Genomic DNA, 21,343 nt, shown 5'->3' with positions numbered 1-21,343 from the left:
TACCATCACACTGAAGACTAGAGTTTCAGCATACGAATTTGGCAGGGAGTTGCGGGGGTATAAACATTCAGTCCATAACACATGCTGTGACCCTCTTCACCCCTTTCCCTCTGTCTTGAGTGTCCTACCCCATCATGGCCAGTCTTCTTTCAGTATTTATTCAAGCTTCACTGCTGCTTGGGCACCTTCCCTGATCCATTCTAAAATCAGTGAGAAAGAAATGAAGAATTAAAAGCAAGGGAATAACAGAAAAACAATCATAAGATTTTGGAGAATGAATTGAAATAAGGAAGACTAGAAGCATGGAGACAAATATAAGACCATTGGCTTGCTTTTTTTCTCAAAGTGAATATATGGATAGTCTAAGAAATGTATTATTTCATTACCATGGTCGTTTGTGATGTATTTTAATCACATTGTAATATAATTGCTTGAAATTATTCCAGTTAATGATAGTAATTAATCTACAAAAGTCATGCAACTATTTGTATTGTTATTACTTATGGTTTTAGCTGATAAGGAGATTTTTTTGGTTTTTTTTAGGGTCATAATCATTTTTTTCATGCATATATTCTATAGGATCTGGTTATTTTAATGGCACTTTTTTGATACTTAGGTTTATTTATATAATATTTGTAATTAATTATAGGCTTTTTCCCTTGACTTAACAAAGCCAATGAATCCTCTGAAAATAATAATTACCACTTTTTGCTGTACACTTATGTATTATTATTTTTTAGGGATAGGGTCTTGCTCTGTTGCCCAGGCTGGAGTACAGTGGCACAATGAGAGCTCACTGCAGCCACCAACTCCTAGACTCAAACAGTCCTCCTGTCTCAGCGTCCCAAGTAACTGGGACCATGCCCAGCTAATTTTTTAAAAAAATTTTGTAGATACAGGGTTTTACTGGTGTTGCCCAGGCTGGTCTCAAACTCCTGACCTGAAGAAATTCTCCCACCGTGGCCTCCCAGAGCACTGGATTACAGGTGTGAGACACTGTGCTTGTTCTATTTATGTATTCTTAAATGATTAGGAAAAATAGATAATTAGTAACTGTTATCTCAATTGAAATAAATCATTCCACATATGAAATCAGAGATTTGATAACCATTTTAATATGTTTGTAGTTCTTTATTTAAATTTAATTATATTGAGTCAAGTTTTCAGATTGTTAAGTAATTATATTACTTTGTCTACATGTTGAGTAAGATGAAGAAAAATTGCTAATAGTTATTGAATGTTTATTTTGTGGGAGGAACTGTGCTAAGTACTTGATATGTATTATGTAATTAAACCCTCACAATGACCTTAAGGAGGTTCTATAATCGTCTCCATTTCTATCTATGTGCATCTTCTACTTGTGCAAGTCCACACAGCTTGTAAGTGCAGGAGCAGAGATTGGAACCCAGGCTTTCTAACTTGGAGGTCGAACTGTGAACTACCCTGTACCACACTAAACCATCTCTATTACAGATGGAGTGGTCATGAGCCTTTTCATCCCCCTCAGAAATATACTAAGCAATCTCATACTTTTTAATTATATTTTTCTATAGAGCACCATTAAGCAATTTTATTTGTTGCAGAAAGACACCCAGTTTTAGGCTTCTGAATAAGTACCTAGCTTACCAAAGGTAATATATTAACAGTAATGTATGTCATTCATACAAGCCAACAAATATTTATTGAGCACTTGAGTACCTGATTTGTGGCAGGTTCTGGGATGCAAAAATGGTCTCTGTCTTCATACTGTTTTTGGTCTAATGGAGACAAAAGACACTAAATAACTCATCTTGACCGTCAAATTCACTGAGCGGGTGTAACCAATACTCTGTTATGCTAATGGCACAGAATTAATAATTGCCAAATGGATTGAGATCCATGGCTTCCCTAGTATACAATCTTGTCTCTCATGGGGGAACCAGGAGACAGATTATGGAAGGGCTGAGCCCAAAAGTAACAGTTTGAGGTAGACGGGACAAGTCGGTTGATTGGAAAAGATGACGATGGTTAGGCATCACAGTGTAATGAAGTAAATTTGGAATCTAGAATCAAATAGCTCTTGCAATGGATTCTAGAGCTGCCACTGCTTACAAGTTAGGTAACCAGGTCAAGCAGCCTAATCTTTCTGAACCAGTTTACTCATCTGTAAAATACTGAGAATACTAATTTATTCATTTGCTTGACAAACATTTATTAGATGCCTCCTATGTGCTAGTTTAACCCAACTCACAGGGCTAGAGTTATAACTAAATAAAATATTGTATTAAAAGCACAAGGCACACAGTAGATATTCAAGAAAGTTAGTTCTCTCACTCCTCAACCCAGTGGGTTTTTTTTGTTCATTTAGTGGACTTTGTCTTTCAGTTCTGTAAATGAGAAACCCCCTTGCCCAAGAATGGCCAGGCTATGGGAAAAGCTGGTTCATCCCCCATAGTCTTATTAAACTGAATTGAATGGGACTCACACAAAATTGATTGGCTCTATGAAGTCATATGAATCATTCTAATTAAGAAACATGCTTTTCTAGAAGGAAAATCTATTTGAAAAGTTGTTTCTTAATTAGAATGATTTAGGATGCAAACCAAGCTTCTGGTAACAAGAGACCCAACTTTTCTGATAATTTTTAAAATTATGTTTTCTTCCACATGAACCCCAGAAAGATCCAGAGCTGATGAAATGGTTCTGCTCTCATCACTGTGTGGTTTCCATCCGTTGTCTAAAGCAACTGCTCCATTTTCACCATAAGACCCAGAAGTTGCATAGGTCGCTTATTCTCACATCCTACCAGGAAGGACATGGGTACATGGCCACACCTGTTGCTTGGAGAATAAGATATTCTCTGAAGGGAGGACCAGGCATTCCGCTAAAACTCACAGAGACTCTATTCAGTGATAGTGAAGGGAAAGGGGGAAAATGGCTGTTAAGGGTTCAACCTGCCACAGAAGACAAATTAGGATCCATAGTCTCCATGGTAAGAGTGTAAGATGATAAAAATTTACTCATGTTTGTGCAAAATCTCCTGAACAAGGAGAAGCTTTGAATACTGACGCTGAGCCAGAGTTCTGGGGCCTGGGTTCCCCACAGCAGTGCTTGTGGGTGCAGAATATGGACTGAAATGTAGTCCAAGAGGAATAAAATGGCCTGATTTGTATATGATGGAGAGAATTCCATTAGGACTTAGAGGATGGGTTTGAAGGAAGGCAGAGAGACCAAGCAGAAGGCTCTAAATAATCTAGATAAGGAATGATGGGGCAATGTGGCAGAGATCATTTCAAGAGATGTTTTACCAATTGAACAAAGATCTTAAGAACAGATGTCAGGTGGGCTAGGCTGAACTGGTGGGCTAGGTTTGTTGCAAATGGAAATTTAATAATTAGAATCCACAGGACTTAGGAATTTGTTAGAGTAGAATGAACTGTGATTATAAATGGACCTCAAAATATTTAATGGCTCAAATGTAATAGAAGTTTATTTTTAACCTACATAAGAGTCCAAGGCAGGTGCTTCTGATTGGCAGATGGCTCTCTGTGCAGTGATTTTGGAACTCAAGTCTCCTTCGACCTCACATCACTTTTAACTTGTTTTATTTTAAGAACCACATTTTGTTCCTTGGCATATTTAGCAATGGAAATAATACCATTATTGAATTTATAACAACTCTGAATTGAAAGGTATAAAGCAAAAGAAGTGCATATATAGAATAAACAGATCATAGAAGCATCCACTAGTGGGAAATGTCTCTCTGATTATTGACCTTTAGCAATAATTAGTTTGGGAATTCAGAAATTAAAACACTTCTACTCAAGTTTCACTAGTTTTCTACATATTTAACTTTATCTTGCTAGAACCTTCATGATAATTTCCTAGGCACACTTAACAAATGATGCTCTGCCCCACTTTTTAAAAATTGCATTCATTATTTACCTAAAAGGGATAAAAATTTAATAAATTTTAGAAATAGTTCCTTTAAGTATATTAATGCAACAGGTTTTGGTGTTCTACATGGTAATTTTTAGTTTCCTAGAAAATTCATTTATGTGGAATGGCTTATTCTCTGTCAAAGACATGCAAGAGAGGTCTTATCAGAGACCCTCAGAGAAATTTGGGAAATCCCCTCATTTTAAGGATACAAAACTGTATACAACAGAGCCTAAGTGACTTTTCTAAGATCATAGTTCTTGTAGACATGTAGACAATAGACACAACTAACTCTTTGGCTATAGGAGTACTGGGACTGCAGAATCCAAATAAGAAGAAAATCCCAGAATCATTGCAATTAATAATACCCAGTGTGACCCACAGATGAAAAGGGCTGAAAATGAAGAAAAGCCCATTGAAATTGATGAATTTTTAAAAGTTATTGGTGACACTCAAGGAAACAATTTCAGAAAAGTATTGAGATAGCCAAGAAAAAAAAAAAGGATTGAAGAGGCATAATACTTTAGGGTCTATTTTTTAAAATATTCTGATTTTTTAAATAGGAAAGTTAAAGTTCTTTTTAAAAATGTTTAATTTTTTAGATTTGATTTTTTGTTAGGATGGCTATATAAACATGGTAGCATATTTCAGCAGAATTCCCAGGAAAAAGAGTTTCCTTTCGGTAAAAAAAATTAATAGTACTATATATTGTATCTACTGAGTCACTGAGTCAATTACCAGTCATAGAGCGAATTCCTGGAGGAGATAGGAGTAAGGCCCTTTGGAGAAAATGACATCTAGGATAGTTGTTGTAGTTGCTCAATGTCACCAAGTAATATACAACTTACATTCAAAATTAAAGCAATCCATATTTTAGTTTACCTAAACTTCCAGAAGTTATCAGAAAATTGCATTTAGATACCACCTGCTGTTTATGTCAGATATGAAAGGGAATTTGAATAAGTTATATGAATAAGTATATCCCAAATACATCCATACATATATATCCCAAATTTGAATAAGTTATATGAATAAGTATATCCCAAATACATCCATACATATGTATCCCAAATTATTCATGTTGTATTTGGGATACGACATGAATAATTTCGTCTTGCATGTCTTCAACTCTGCATTTAGGAGAGAAAACTAAGCCTAAAGGTTACCTGAACTGCCTTCTACTACTCTTCAGGAAATAAATATACCTAGTGCCATCCTATGCTCCACTTTACCATACTATTATTTTAAATTAATCTATGTGCTGTATCATGGTAACTTACTAACCAGAAATTTTAAATTTATTGGAATATTCATGTTCATTATGGAAAAAATGTTGGTTTACTTTTATTTTATTATATGGAGCCACCTGTGATTATAAACCTCTTGCATTTAAATTTTAATATATTTAGTTATTTAGCATTATGAAATATTTCCATCCTAGGGCATAACAAGTCTCCAGCAAAAAATGAGGGAATAGAATAGCTTATGGAAATTATTTTAACACATCTATAAGGTACCCTTTTTGAAGATTTTTAAATCATTGATGTTTGAATGTCACTATTTTTACAGCCTCTCAAATGTGAAGGACCTTATTCTACAAGGATACCCTCTGTTACAATTGGACAGCAAAGGTAGCTAGCTTTAAATATTTGTAGGAAGATCAGTTATCTTCAGAAAGATCCAGCTTAAATTTTAACTGTCCCCACAATATATATGTTCACTGCTTTTTTTCTTTTGTCTTTTTTCTTATTCCTCCTCCTCCTTCTTCTTGTGACACTGAGTTGCAATTCGGCATTGTTTTTGATGAAGACTTAGCATTATTGAGTAGTTGTAGATTTCCCAAAACGTGTGTAGCTGTTTCTGTTTCATTAAGTGCTAGGTTTGGAATGAGACTGATTTAAACTTGTTAACCAGGAGGCTTATTTATTCTGAGAATGAAAAGCAAGAGTATCATTAATAGACAGCTATTTACATTTTAAATATCTTTAATACTAGTTTAAGGGAAGATAGGCTGCCATCTTGTGTATGCTGTGTTTATTGCTACATAAAAATGGACACATTCAGACCACGTTTAGTTGTGTTGTCTTAAATAACATAAAAGGTTTTAAATATTACACAGAATGTTGAAGTGTCCATCAGTATCCTGCCTTGTAAAAAATAAATAAATATAGCATTAAGAACATGTACTCCTTTGCTACATGAGTAAACATTATAGAAACCGTCCAATTCCTCTTTTTAAAGGAATTTTATCCCAGCATTTAGAAAAAAATTGATATTTCCTAGGTCTAGGATACTCTAGAACTTTTAGACCATGGAATTTATAATTAAAAAATAATGTTTTTATAAACAAATTCTGAAGTTAAGGCTACCTGACAAAATGAATATGTGAAAGGTTGTTCTTGAATATGACATTAATAACAATAAAATCTGAATTTTACTGTAGGGCGAATACTTTCTAGATTCCTCTTTCATACTTTTTGACTTGTTTTCAATTCATTTATCGTCATAAAAAGTATTTCAATGAAAGTAATGGTCCAGATAATAACAACAAAGCATATGCTGCCAGAAAATGCCTGGGAACTTCAAAGTGTGCGCTGAAGGCGCTCTAACCTTTGGTTTCAATAGCAGAACCACAGGCCTCTCTTTAATTTGATAAGTACTATTGCCATCTTGTGGTTTTATGCAATATTGCAACAAAACAGCACTGGCATATGAAGCTATTGATTTTTTTGAGTCTTATGAACCAACAAACTAAATCTTTTTTGTATAGTATGTTTATTGAAGATTAACCACATACCACATATTAGTGACTTGGATTTCCTGGGAGTTCTATTACAATAAAACTACTTAAATCCACTGTAAAGTCAATAATAATATAATCTTGAAAACATGTGTAATTTCCCTAAAATGAAATATAAGGAAGTAACATTTCCCAAAGAGAGATCCAAGGATTGTTGGTCCTAAAGATGCACTCAAGAAAAGTAGGCCTCATAGTCAAAAAAACCTAGTAAGTGATGCCTGTCAAGCCTCCTTCTTGGAAAGTCATAGTGAACGTTCATTTATTTAAGGCTAGAGAAAAGGAATCTATTTAATTTTCTTCTAAACCAATATTTTCCAAATATACTTGACCATATAACTCCTTTAAAAAATAAATAATAGCTATTAATGTCATCAGATAATATCTTGCTAAAATATACTTGGTAAAAACACTTTCAAACATAGATTAGTGCATTAGTTAAAAATCTTTCACTGAACCTAAATTAAAAGAACAATGTCTCCGGTTACCCATGTTGGAATCACAACAAGCTGAGGGTCTTGAAATATTAAGGACTCTCAATCAGTAAAAGTCCCCTAAGTTAAGAATTTGAAAATGATTAGAAATTTCTTTTTAATACTTGGCTATTAAAATTATGAAATTTTAATAACAGTACCTAAAAGCCACTAAGTGATAGTTGGAAAGAGAAATGTAGCAAATTTTATCCTATGAAGTCAAAACAAAGCAGAGAAAATTAGATGATGAACTACCATGAGTTGTTCGCCTGGATCTGTTTTTCCTGTGCTAATGAAATTTGCTGACATATTTACCACCTTTAAACCAGGTCACCCTGTGACCAAGACGACACATTTATAAAATATTGCACCATCATAATATGTTTTTGGAGATCCTAACAAGCAGCCTCTGTCTCTCTCTGACACCAGTCTCAAACATCTCTGTGTCTATTGCAGACTGAAAAATCTGTCCTTGAATTTTAACTTAACTCTTCAATCTACTCTTGTTAGCTGACATTTTACTTCTTCAAGCCATTGGATATTTACAGTGTCATCAGGGATATGACAACCAGCATGAGAAGTGTTGTGTTTGGAGACAGCCTAGTGTAGCAGTTAAGTTCAGGTTCCAGCAGCCTAGTTGTATGACTTTGGGGAATTTACTCCCTTATTTCATGCTGCAGTTTCTTCAGCTGTGAACTCAAGATAACAATAGAACTCATCACATTGGCTTGTTAAGTGGTGTGTGATAGCTGATATAATAAGTGTTCAATAAATGTTAGCTATAGTGATCTAAGTTCCCTTTTATAATGGAAGTGGTACCATTAAGACCCAGCAGACCACCCAGCAGGATTCTAGGAACCATCTCTACCCAACCTTCAGGGGATTTTGACACTTAACCTACACAGTGGTTGAGAAAAAATGTTTCTGGGAGGGAGCAAGAAGCAAAATGCTTCTCAAAAAGATTAACATCTGAGTGTATAGGCCTCTGTGCTAAATTACTAAAAGTTGTATCAGTATTTTTACATAATAGCCAAACTAAATGAAGTTGACATTGTGTACTACCAATAACTGCAGAGAAACCCAATAAGGCCAGATTTTGTGTGACTGCATTTTTTGTAAAATGATCATTTCTAGTTTTGAGGGGAACAAAGAAATAGATCATTGTAACAACACTTTGAAATGGGAGAAGGCTTTGTGATCATGTGCAAGAAAAAGCACTAGCTGAACTAGCCCTCAGATTTGAGATTGAGTCTGGGCCCTGCCACATCCTTGGTTTGTTTTTTTTTTTTTTTCAAGACAGAGTCTCGCTTTGTCGCCCATGCTGGAGCGCAGTGGCACAGTCTCGGCTCACTGCAACCTCCGTCTCCCAGGTTCACGCCATTCTCCTGCCTCAGCCTCCTGAGTAGCTGGGACTACAGGTGCCCGCCACCACACCTTGTTAATTTTTTGTATTTTTAGTAGAGACGGGGTTTTACCGTGTTAGCCAGGATGGTCTTGATCTCCTGACCTTGTGATTCGCCTGCCTCGGCTTCCCAAAGTGTTGGGATTACAGACGTGAGCCACCGTGTCCGGCCAGCCACATCCTTATTAACTGTATGACTTGGAGCAAGTTATTAACCTTTCTTGGTTTTCTCATCTATAAAATGGAGGCAATAGTAGACTCGCTGAGATAGTGGTGATTAAACAAAAGTATGAGAGCTTTATAGACCAGAATAAATACTTGTCAATAGTGGTATTATATGTAGTATTGCAACAATTGCTTAATACTTTCACACAGTAGTCATATGCCACTGTTTTAGAGTTAAAGAAAAATATGGGTGTCTGGGATTCCTAAATTGCTGAATAGAAGAAACATTGGGCTTGGAGTCTGAAAGTCTAAATATGCCCTCCATTCTTGTCACTTATTAGCTTAATTGTTATGATATTTTGGGCAAGTAACATAAAATCCCAGATTGTTCCTCACCTGCAATGTAGATTGATATTAATAATATATGCTTTTTCCAACTCAAAGTCAGTTTGAGGATTGTTTAATCTGTTTGTGCTGGTATAAAAAAATACTTGAGACTGAGTAATCTATAAATACACAGTTATAGATTTCTCATAGTTCTGGAAGCTGGAAGTCCAAGCACCGGCCGGTTTGGTGTCCAGTAAGGGCCTGGTCTCTGCTTCAAAGATATTGCCTTGTTGCTGGGTCCTCTGGAAAGGAAAAAACATTGTGTCCTCACGTGGCAGAAGAGACAGAAGGGGAAAACATCCCCTCAAATCCTTTTATGAGGTGTTATTCTATTCGTGATAGAGTCCTCATGGCCTAATCACTTCCGAATCACTGCCTCTTAATACTGTTACATTGGGGATTAGTTTCAACATGAATTTTGGAAGGGAAATAAATGTGCATGAATTTATCAAATAGCAAGGATGTATTTGATAGTACTCTGTACACAGATTCACTTATTCATTTACTTATTTAACAAATACTTATTGAGACTAAGAAGAGTAACATCAGCAAGATGGCAGAATAGGAGATTACACCCCTTGTCCATTCACAGAAAGACTGATTAAAAACAACCATCCACACACACAAAAATACTTCCCTGAGCTCTGGATTCCAGGTGAAAGGTTACACCACACTAGTGGAGTACAGAATGGGAAAAGGCACAGTAAAGGGCTGGAAGGGCAGTTTCACTCTACCTGAATCATTTTCCAAACCAGAATGGTATGAGGACTAGAGAGATCTCCTCTGTTCAGAGCTCTCCTGTGAGGAAAAGAGAGTGAAGTGGATATCTGACTTCCCCACAGACCTGGGCTCCAGGCCCACTCTAGCACCAGCTGGTTCCAGCAGAAAGAGAAAAAATGGCATCCAAGAATACTTTACCCAGAAAGTCTTTCCTTCAGAAATGAAGGAGAGATATAGACTTTCTCAGACAAACAGAAGCTGAGCAAGTTCATCGCCTAAACCTGGATTACAAGAAATGATTGAGAGAGTTATTCAAGCAGAAATGAAAGGATGCTTCTTAGCCAAACATGAGAGCATAAAACTCATTAGTAAAGATAAGAATATAGTCAAATCCAGAATTTGACCAATACTTATTATTCTAATACTATAATGGTGGTGCATAATCATTTTTAAATTTATTATGAAAGTTCAAAGACAAAATTATTAAAAATAACTATAGCAAAGGATTTACAAAACAACTAAAAAACAGTTAATAAAATAGCAATAATAAGGTCTTACCTATCAATAGTTACCTTTAATGTAAATGGATTAAATTATCCAATCAAAAGACAGAGTGGCTGAATGGATTAAAAGAGAAAGACTCAACTATATACCACCTACAAGAGACTTACTTCACCTTTAAGGACACATATAGATTGAAAGCAATGGTATAAAAAAAGATATTCTATTTAAATGGAAACCAAAAGAGAGCAAGCATATCTGTACTTATATCAGACAAGACAAACTTTAAAACTGTAAAAGAAAGATGATAATTATATAATGATAAAGGTGTCAGTTCATTAAGAGGACATAACAATTGTAAATATATATGTACCCAAAATTGGAGCACCTACAAATATGGGGCAAATATTAATAGATCTGAAGGGAGAGGCAGACTGCAATACAATAATAGTAGGGGACTTCAATGCCCTACTCTCAGCAACGAACAGATCATCTAGACAGAAAATCAATAAGGAAACATCAATCTTAAACTACACTCTAGACCCAGTGGACCTAAGAGTCACATATGGAATATTCTGTTCAGCAGCACATCATTCTCAAGCACACACAAAAAATATCCTCCAGTTAGATCATATGTTAGGCCACAAAACAAATTTTAAGAAGTATAGGAAGATTAAAATCATGTCAAGTATCTTTTTTGATCACAGTGATATGAAGCTAAAAATCAAAAACCACAGTATAACCAGTATGATGCTAGCATAAAAGCAGACACATAGGCCAACAAAGCAGAATACAGAGCCCAGAAATAAATCCATCATATGTAGTCAATTAATTTTTGACAAAGATGCCAACAACATACAATGAGGAAAAGAAAGTCTCTTCAGTGAGTAGTGCAGAAGAATGAAATTTGACCCTTATACCATATAAAAATATCAATTCAAAATAGATTAAAGACTTAAACGTAAGACCTGAAAATGAAAAACTACCGGAAGGAAAGATAGAGAAAATGCTCCTTGACATTGGTCTTGGCAATGACTTTTGGGATATGATGCCAAAAGCACAGGCAACGAAAGCAAAGATAGGTACATGGGAATACATCAAACTGAAAAGCTTTTGTGTAGCAAAGGAAACAATCAACAAAATAAAAAAGCAATCTATGGAAGGGGAGAAAATATTTGCAAACATACCTCTAATAAGGAGCTAACATCTAAACTATATAAGGAACTACTACAACTCAGTAACAGAAAAACAAATAACTCGATTACCAAAACAAAATGGCAAAGGACCAAAATAGAGATTTTTCCAAAGGGGACATACAAATAGCCAGGAAGCATAAGAAAAGGTCCTCAACATCAGTAATCATCAGGGAAATGCAAATGAAAACCACACTGAGGTATCAAATCACACCTGTTAGGGTGGCTATTATTAAAAAAAAAAAAAAAGAAAACAAGTGTTGGACAGGATCTGGAGAAAATATGACCCTTGTTCACTGTTAATGGGAATCTAAATTGGTGCAGCCATTAAGGAAAACAGTATGGAGGTTTCTCAAAAAAAAATAGAATTACAATATTACCTAGCAATCTCATTTCTGGGTATTTATCCAGAGAAAATGAAATCAGGATCTAGTAGCGATATCTGCACTCCCATGTTCATTGCAGCATTATTCACAATAGCTAAGATATGGAAGCAATCTAAATGTCTATCAATGAATGGATAGTGCTATAGTCTGACTGTATGTTTTCCTCCCCATCAAAATTCATATGTTGGAACCCAAGACCCAGTGTGATAGTTTTAAGAGGTAGAGCCTTTAGAAGATGTTTGAGTCACAAGCATTCTGTCCTCATGAATGGGATTAGCACCCTTACAAAAGGGCTCAAGGGAACTAGCTAGGCCTTTTTGTCCTTTCACCTTTTGCCATGTGAGGACACAGCAGCAAGGTGCCAACTTGGAAGCAGAGTGAGCTTTCACCAGTTGTCAGAGCCCACCTCACATTTTTCTTTTTTTCAAGTTTAAAGATTTATTATATATCTATTTCTTTTTTATTTCCATAGGTTTTGGGGGAACAAGTGGTATTTGGTTACATGAGTAAGTTATTAAGTGATGATTTGTGAGATTTTGATGCATCGTCCAAGCAGTGTACACTGTACCCCATGTGTAGTCTTTTATCCCCCACCGCCTTCCCAGCCTTTCCCCCTGAGTCCCAAAGTTCATTGTATCATTCTTATGCCTTTGCATCCTCATAGCTTAGCTCCCACTTATGGGTGAGAACATACGATATTTGGTTTTCCATTCCTGAGTTACTTCACTTAGAATAATAGTCTCCAATCCCATCCAGGTTGCTGCAAATGCCATTAATTCATTCCTTTTTATGGCTGAGTACTATTCCATCACATGTATATATATACACACAATATATATGATATATATCTATAATATATGATATATAAATATAATATATACAATATATTGTATATATGATATATAAATACAATATATACAGTATATTGTATATATGATATATAAATACAATATATACCATATATTGTATATATGATATATATACATATATATGATATATATACATATATATGATATATATACATATATATGATATATATACAATACAATATATACAATATATGATATATATATATATATATCAATTTCTTTATCCACTTGTTGATTGATGGCCATTTGGATTGGTTCCACATTTCTGCGATAGCAAATTGTGGTGCCTTAAACATGCATGTGCAAGTATGTTTTTTGTATAATGACATCTTTTCCTGTGGGCAGATACCCAGTAGTGGGATTGTTGGATTAAATAGTACTTCTACTTTTAGTTATTTAAGGAATCTCCACACCATTTTCCATAGTGGTTGTACTAGTTTATACTCCCACCGGCGGTATAGGAGCATTCCCTTTTTACCACATCCACACCAACATCTATTTCTTTTTTATTATTGTTATAGCCATTTGCGCAGGAGTAAGGTGGCATTGCACTGTGATTTTGATTTGCATTTCCCTGATTATTAGTGACGTTGACCATTTTTTCATGTGTTTGTTGGTAATTTGTATATCTCCTTTGAGAATTGTCAACCCACAGAGTGGGAGAAAATCTTCACAATTTATACATCTGGCAAAGGACTAATATCCAGAATCTACAATGAGCACAAACAAATTAGCAAGAAAAAAATCACATCAAAAAGTGGGCTAAGGAGGTGAATAGACAAGTCTCACCTTTTTCTTTAAATCATATAGACTATAGTTATTAATTGTAGCTTCAATGTAGACTAAAGAAGAATGTGGTCAAACTTTATCATAAAGGAGTCAGGCCTTTCATAAATTATTTTCTCGTGGTGAAGATTGTTACACACTGGAATGATTTACTTAAGGACATCACTAAATTACCTTCTCCAGGGATCTTTAACAGCAGCAGAGACTCTGTAGGTCAAGATTGGTCTCATTCATCAGCTTCACACAAAGATGAGAAATGGTATGATATATATGTACCTATGTGAAGTCCCTTCCTTTTTGTGGGTGTAGTAGAAATAGTGCAGGCATTAGAGTCAAATAGCCTTGGTTAGAATCCTAACTCCATCTCTTGCTAGCTTTGTATCCATGAACAACTTACTGGACAACTCTGATTTTCTTTCTTTTTTTTTTTAAATGATACTTTAAGCTCTGGGATACATGTGCAGAACGTGCAGATTTGTTACATAGGTAACATAGGGTGGTTTGCTGCACCCATCAACCTGTCATCTACATTAGGTGTTTCTCCTAATGCTATCCCTCCCCTTGTTCCCCACCCCCCAACAGCCCCCAGTGTGTGATGTTCCCTTCCCTGTGCCCATGTGTTCTCATTGTTCAACTCCCACTTATGAGTGAGAACATGCACTATTTGGTTTTCTGTTCCTGTGTTAGCTTGCTGAGAATGATGGTTTCCAGCTTCATCCATGTGCCTACAAAGGACATGAACTCATTCTTTTTTATGACTGCATAGTATTCCATTGTGTATATCTGCCACATTTTCTTTATCCAGTCTATCGTTGATGGACATTTGGGTTGGTTCTAAGTCTTTGCTACCATGAAGAGTGCCGCAGTAATCATACATGTGCATGTGTCTTTATAGTAGAATGATTTATAATCCTTTGGGTATATACCCAGTATAGGATTGCTGGATCAAATGGTATTTCTAGTTCTAGATTCTTGAGGAATTGCCACACAGTCTTCCCCAGTGGTTGAACTAATTTACACTCCCACCAACAGTGTAAAAGCATTCTTATTTCTCCACATCCTCTCCAGCATCTGTTGTTTCCTGACTTTTTAATGATTGCCATTCTAACGGTCGTGACATGGTGTGTCATTGGGGTTTTAATTTGCATTACATTTCTCTAATGATCAGTGATGATGAGCTTTTTTTCATATGTTTCTTGGCCACGTCAATGTCTTCTTTTGAAAAGTATCTGTTCATATCCTTTGCCCACTTTTTGATGGGGTTGTTTTTTTCTCTTAAATTTGTTTAAGTTCCTTGTAGATTCTGGATATTAGCCCTTTGTCAGATGGATAGATTGCAAAAATTTTCTCCCATTCTGTAGGTTGCCTGTTCATTCTGATGATAGTTTCTTTTGCTGTGCAGAGGCTCCTTAATTTAATTAGATCTCATTTGTCAATTTTGGCTTTTGTTGACATTGCTTTTGGTGTTTTAGTCATGAAGTCTTTGCCCATGCCTATGTCTTGAATGGTATTGCCTAGGTTTTCTTCTAGGGTTTTTATAATTTTAGGTCTTACGTTTAAATCTTTAATCCATCTTGAGTTAATTTTTGTATAATGTGTAAGGAAGGGGTCCAGTTTCAGTTTTCTGCATATGGCTAGCCAGTTTTCCCAACACCATGTATTAAATAGGGAATCCTTTCCCCATTGCTTGTTTTTGTCAGGTTTCTCAAGGATCAGATGGTTGTAGATGTGCGGTGTTATTTCTGAGGCCTCTGTTCTGCTCCATTGGTCTATATGTCTGTTTTGGTATCAGTACCATGCTGTTTTGGTTACTGTAGCCTTGTAGTGTAGCTTGAAGTCAGGTAGCATGATGCATCCAGCTTTGTTATTTTTGCTTAGGATTGTCTTGGCTACACAGGCTCTTTTTTGGTTCCATATAAAATTTAAAGTAGTTTTTTCTAATTCTCTGAAGAAAGTCAATGGTAACTTGGTGGGAATAGCATTGAATCTATAAATTACTTTGGGCAGTATGGCCATTTTCACGATATTGATTCTTCCTACCATGAGCATGGAATGTTTTTCCATTTGTTTGTGACCTCTCTTATTTCCTTGAGCAGTGGTTTGTAGTTCTCTTTGAAGACACCCTTCATCTTCAATTTATTCATTTTAAATTTATACAATTTAAAAGACATCTCTTTTAAATTGTATTCCTAGGTATTGTATTATCTTTGTAGCAATTGTTAATGGGAGTTCACTCATGATTTGGCTCTCTGTTTGTTTATTATTGGTGTATAGGAATGCTTGTGATTTTTGCACATTGACTTTGTGTCCTGAGACTTTGCTGAAGTTGCATATCAGCTTAAGGAGTTTTGGGCTGAGACAACGGGATTTTCCAAATATGCAATCATCTCATCTGCAAACAGAGATAATTTGACTTCCTCTTTTCCTATTTGAATACCTTTATTTCTCTCTCTTGCCTAATTGCCCTGGCTGGAACTTTCAATACTATATTGAATAGGAGTGGTGAGAGAGGGCATCCTTGTCTTGTGCTGGTTTTCAAATAAAATGCTTCCAACTTTTGCCCATTCAGTATGATATTGGCTGTGGGTTTCTCATAAATATCTCTTATTATTTTGAGATACATTCCATCAATACCTAGTTTATTGAGTGTTTTTAGCATGAAAGGGTGTTGGATTTTATTGATGGCCTTTTCTGCATCTATTGAGATAATCATGTAGTTTTTTTCAATGGTTCTGTTTATGTGATGGATTACATTTATTGATTTGCATATGTTGAACCAGCCTTGCATTCCAGGGATGAAGCCGACTTGATTGTGGTGGATAAGCTTTTTAATGTGCTGCTGGATTCAGTTTGCCAGTATTTTATTGAGGATTTTCACATCAATGTTCATCAGGGAGATTGGCCTGAAATTTCCTTTTTTTGTTGTGTCTCTGCCAGGTTTTGGTATCAGGATGATGCTGGCGTCATAAAATGAATTGGGGAGGAATCCCTCTTTTTCTATTGTTTGGAATAGTTTTAGAAGGAATGGTACCAGCTCCTCTTTGTACCTCTGGTAGAATTCGGCTGTGAATCCATCTGGTCCTGGACTTTCTTTCGTTGGTAGGCTATTAATTACTGCCTCAATTTCAGAACTTGTTATTGGTCTATTCAGGGATTCAACTTCCTCCTGGTTTAGTCTTGGGAGGGTGTATGTGTCCAGGAATTTATCCATTTCTTCTAGATTTTCTAGTTTATTTGTGTAGAGGTGTTTATAGTATTCTCTGATGGTAGTTTCTATTTCTGTGGGATATCAGTGGTGATATTGCCTTTATCATTTTTTATTGCATCTATTTGATTCTTCTCTCTTTTCTTCTTTATTAGCCTGGCTAGCAGTCTATCTGTTTTGTTAATCTTTTCAAAAACCAGGTCCTGGATTCATCGATTTTTTTAAGGGTTTTTCATGTCTCTATCTCCTTCAGTTCTGCTCTGATCTTAGTTATTTCTTGTCTTCTGCTAGCTTTTGAATTTGTTTGCTCTTGCTTCTCTAGTTCTCTTAATTGTGATGTTAGGGTGTCAATTTTAGATCTTTCCTGCTTTCTCTTGTGGGCATTTAGTACTATAAATTTCCCTCTAAATACTGCTTTAGCTGTGTCCCAAAGATTCTGGTATGTTGTGTCTTTGTTCTCATTGGTTTCAAAGAACTTATTTATTTCTGCCCTAATTTTGTTATTTACTCATTTGTCATTCAGGAGCAGGTTGTTCAGTTTTCATGTAGTTGTGCAGTTTTGAGTGAGTTTCTTAATCCTGAGTTCTAATTTGATTGCACTGTGGTCTGAGAGACTGTTTGTTATAATTTCTGTTCTTTTGCATTAGCTGAGGAGTTTTACTTCCAATTATGTGGTCGATTTTAGAATAAGTGTAATGTGGTGCTGAGAAGAATGTATATTCTATTGATCTGGGGTGGAGAATTCTGTAGATGTCTATTAGGTCCACTTAGTCCAGAGCTGAGTTCAAGTCCTGAATATCCTTGTTAATTTTCTGTCTTGTTGATCTGTCTAATATAGACAGTGGGGTGTTAAAGTCTCCCACTATTATTGTGTGGGAGTCTAAGTCTCTTTGTAGGTCTCTAAGAACTTGCTTTATGAATCTGGGTGCTCTTGTATTGGGTGCATATATATTGAGGATAGTTAGCTCTTCTTGTTGCATTGATCCCTTTACCATTAGGTAATTCCCTTCTTACTCTTTTTTTTAAATCTTCATTGGTTTAAAATCTGTTTTATCAGGGGCTAGGATTGCAACCACTGCTTTTTCTTTTTTTTCTTTCCATTTTCTTGGTAAATCTTCCTCCATCCCTTTGTTTTGAGCCTGTGCGTGTCTTTGCACGTGAGATGGGTCTCCTGAATACACCATTGGGTCTTGACTCTTTATCCAATTTACTAGTCTGTGCCTTTTAATTGGGGCATTTATCCCATTTACATTTAAGGTAAGTATTATTATGTGTGAATTTGATCCTGTCATTTTGATGCTAGCTGGTTATTTCGCCCATTAGTTGATGCAGTTTCTTCATAGTGTCAATGGTCTTTACATCTCGGTTTGTTTTTGTGGAGGCTGGTACCAGTTTTTCCTTTCCATATTTAGCACTTCTTTCAGGAGCTCTTGTAAGGCAGGCCTGGTGGTGACAAAATCTCTCAGCGTTTGCTTGTCTGTAAAGGATTTTATTTCTCCTTCACTTATGAAGCTTAATTTGGCTGGATATGAAATTCTGAGTTGGAAATTCTTTTATTTAAGAATGTTGAATATTGGCCCCCAGTCTCTTCTGGCTTGTAGAATTTCTGCAGAGAGATCTGCTGTTAGTCTGATGGGCTTCCCTTTGTGGGTAGCCAGACCTTTCTCTCTGGCTGCCCTTAACATTTCATCTTTCATTTCAACCTTGGTGAATCTGACGATTATGTGTCTTGGGATGGCTCTTCTTGAGGAGTATCTTTGTGGTGTTTTCTGTATTTCCTGAATTTGAATGTTGGCCTGTCTTGCTAGGTTGGGGAAGTTCTCCTGGATATCCTGAAGTGTATTTTTCAACTTGGTTCCATTCTCCCCTTCACTTTCAGGTACACCAATCAAACGTAGGTTTGGTCTCTTTACAGAGTCCCATATTTCTTGGAGGCTTTGTTCATTCCTTTTCATTTTTTTTTGTAATCTTGTCTTTACACTTTATTTCATTAAGTTGATCTTCAATCTCTGATATCCTTTCTTCCACTTGATCAGTTTGGCTATTGATATATGTGTATGCTTCACGAAGTTCTCATGCTGTGTTTTTCAGCTCCATCAGGTCATTTATGTTCTTCTCTGTACTGGTTATTCTATTTAGTAGTTCCTCTAACCTTTTATAAAGGCTTTTAGCTTCCTTGCATTGGGTTACCACATGCTCCTTTAGCTCTGAGAAGTTTGTTATTATCTACCTTCTGAAGCCTACTTCTGTCAATTCATCAAACTCATTCACCATCCAGTTTTGTTCCCTTGCTGGCAAGGAGTTGTGATCCTTTGGAGGAGAAGAGACATTCTGGTTTTTGGAATTTTCAGCCTTTTTGCGCTGTTTTTTTCCTCATCTTTGTGGATTCATCTACCTTTGGTCTTTGCTGTTGGTGACCTTTGGATGGAGTTTTCCACGGTCATCCTTTTTGTTGATGTTGATGGCTATTCCTTTCTGTTTGTTAGTTTTCTTGTAACAGTCAGGTCCCTCTTCTGCAGTTCAACTGGAATTTGCTGGGGTCAACTCCAGACTCTGTTTGCCTGGGTATCACCAGCAGAGGCTGCAGAACAGCAAAGATTGCTGCCTGCTCCTTCCTCTGGAAGCTTCATCCCAGAGGGGCACCCACCAGATACCAGCCAGAACTCTCCTGTGTGAGGTGTCTGTCGACCCCGGCTGGGAGGTGTCTCCCTGTCAGGAAGCACGGGAGTCAGGGACCCACCTGAGGAGGCATACTGTCCCTTAGCAGAGCTTAAGGTCTGCTGGGAGATTTGCTGCTCTCTTCAGAGCTGGCAGGCAGGAACTTTTAAGTCTGCTGATGCTGTACCCACAGCTACCCCTTCCCCCAGGTGCTCTGTCCCAGGGAGAAGGGAGTTTTATCTATAAACTCCTGATTGTGGCTGCTGCCTTTCTTCCAGAGATGCTCTGCCCAGAGAGGAGGAATGTAGAGAGGCAGTCTGGCTACAGCGGCTTTGCTGAGCTGCAGTAGGCTCTGCCCTGTCTGAACTTTCTGCAGCTTTGTTTACACTGTGAGGGGAAAACTGACTACTCAAGCCTCAGTAATGGCAGACGCCCCTCTCCCCACCAAGCTCAAGCCTCCCAGGTCGACTTCAGACTGCTATGCTAGCAATGAGAATTTCAAGCCAGTGGATCTTAGCTTTCTGGGCTCCATGGGGGTAGGATCCACTGAGCAAGACCACTCGGCAACCTGGCTTTAGCCCCCTTACCAGGGGAGTGAACAGTTCTGTTTCACTGGCATTCCAGGTGCCACTGGGGTACGAAAAAAGACTCCTACAGCTAGCTCAGTGTCTGCCCAAATGACTGCCCAGTTTTGTGCTTGAAACCAGAGGCCTTGTGACATAGGCACCCAAGGGAATTTCCTGGTCTGTGGGTTGTGAAGACCATGGGAAAAGCATAGTATCTGGGCCAGAGAGCACTGTCCCTCATGGCATGGTCCCTCACAGCTTTGCTTGGCTAGGGGAAGGAGTTTCCCGAACCCTTGCACTTCCTGGGTGAGGTAGTGATGCCCCACCCTGCTTCTGCTCACCCTCTGTGGGCTGCACCCACTGTCCAACCAGTCCCACTGAGATGTACCAGGTACCTCAGTTGGAAATGCAGAAATCACCCGCCTTCTGCATTGGTCTCACTGGAAGCTGCAGACTGGAGCTGTTCCTATTTGGCCATCTTGCCTGGGAATCAACTTTGATTTTCTCTATCATCATAGGGAGTTTAGGAGGTGTCAAGGGATAATACAAAGAATCCAATTCACTTATTAAACATGTGTTCCCCTTTCTCCTGATGTCTTTCTCTGAGACCTCCACCCCTTCCTAACATTCTAAAATTGAAACTTCTGAGCAAGAAAAAATACGGGACCAAGGATGAAATGAAGCCCACTTTAACACGCATCTTTTCCTAAGCCCATTAGACTGGTATAAAATTTTAGCAGCGTATATATGCTGTTAAAACTATTTAAATCAGTGAAGATTATTCAACATCTTTTTATAGTTGACCAGATGATATCAAGAGAAAGATCAGATTAATCTCTATGATTTATAACTTTAATTAAATTTACACTTCAACATGCAATAGAGTGTGGTTTTAAAAAATAGATTTAGGGATACAAGTGCAGTTGTGTTACATGGATGTATTGCATAGTGGTAAAGTCTGGGCTTTTAGAATACCCATCACCCAAATCGTATACATTGTACCAAATAGGTGGTATTTCATTCTTCACCCCTCTCCCATCCCCCTACCTTTTGGAATCTCCAGTGTCTATTTTTCCATTCTTTGTCTTCATGTGTACCAATTGTTTAGCTCCCACTTGTAAAAGAGAACATGTAGTTTTTTACTTACTTTCTCTGAGTCATTTCACTTAGAGTAATGGCCTCCTGTTCCATCCATGTTGCTGCTGAAGACATGATTTCTTTCTTATGGCTGAGTAGTATTCCATGGCATATATATATATATATATTTGTGTGTGTATATATATATATATATATGCCATGGAATATATATATCATGGC

The 21,343-nt window shown here is 36.9% G+C and overlaps 1 protein-coding gene across 13 annotated transcripts in view; it reads left to right on the top strand.

Moving 5' to 3' along the window:
- The window catches only part of MCTP1 (multiple C2 and transmembrane domain containing 1), a 606,796-nt gene that overhangs the window by 334,721 nt on the left and 250,732 nt on the right, over positions 1 to 21,343 (top strand). The gene's annotated exons all lie outside the window — the stretch shown is intronic.

This window comes from Gorilla gorilla, chromosome 4 (assembly GCF_029281585.2).
Source record: "Gorilla gorilla gorilla isolate KB3781 chromosome 4, NHGRI_mGorGor1-v2.1_pri, whole genome shotgun sequence".
NCBI classification, from domain to species: Eukaryota; Metazoa; Chordata; class Mammalia; order Primates; family Hominidae; genus Gorilla; species Gorilla gorilla.
This window is presented reverse-complemented; position numbering and strand designations above follow the sequence as displayed.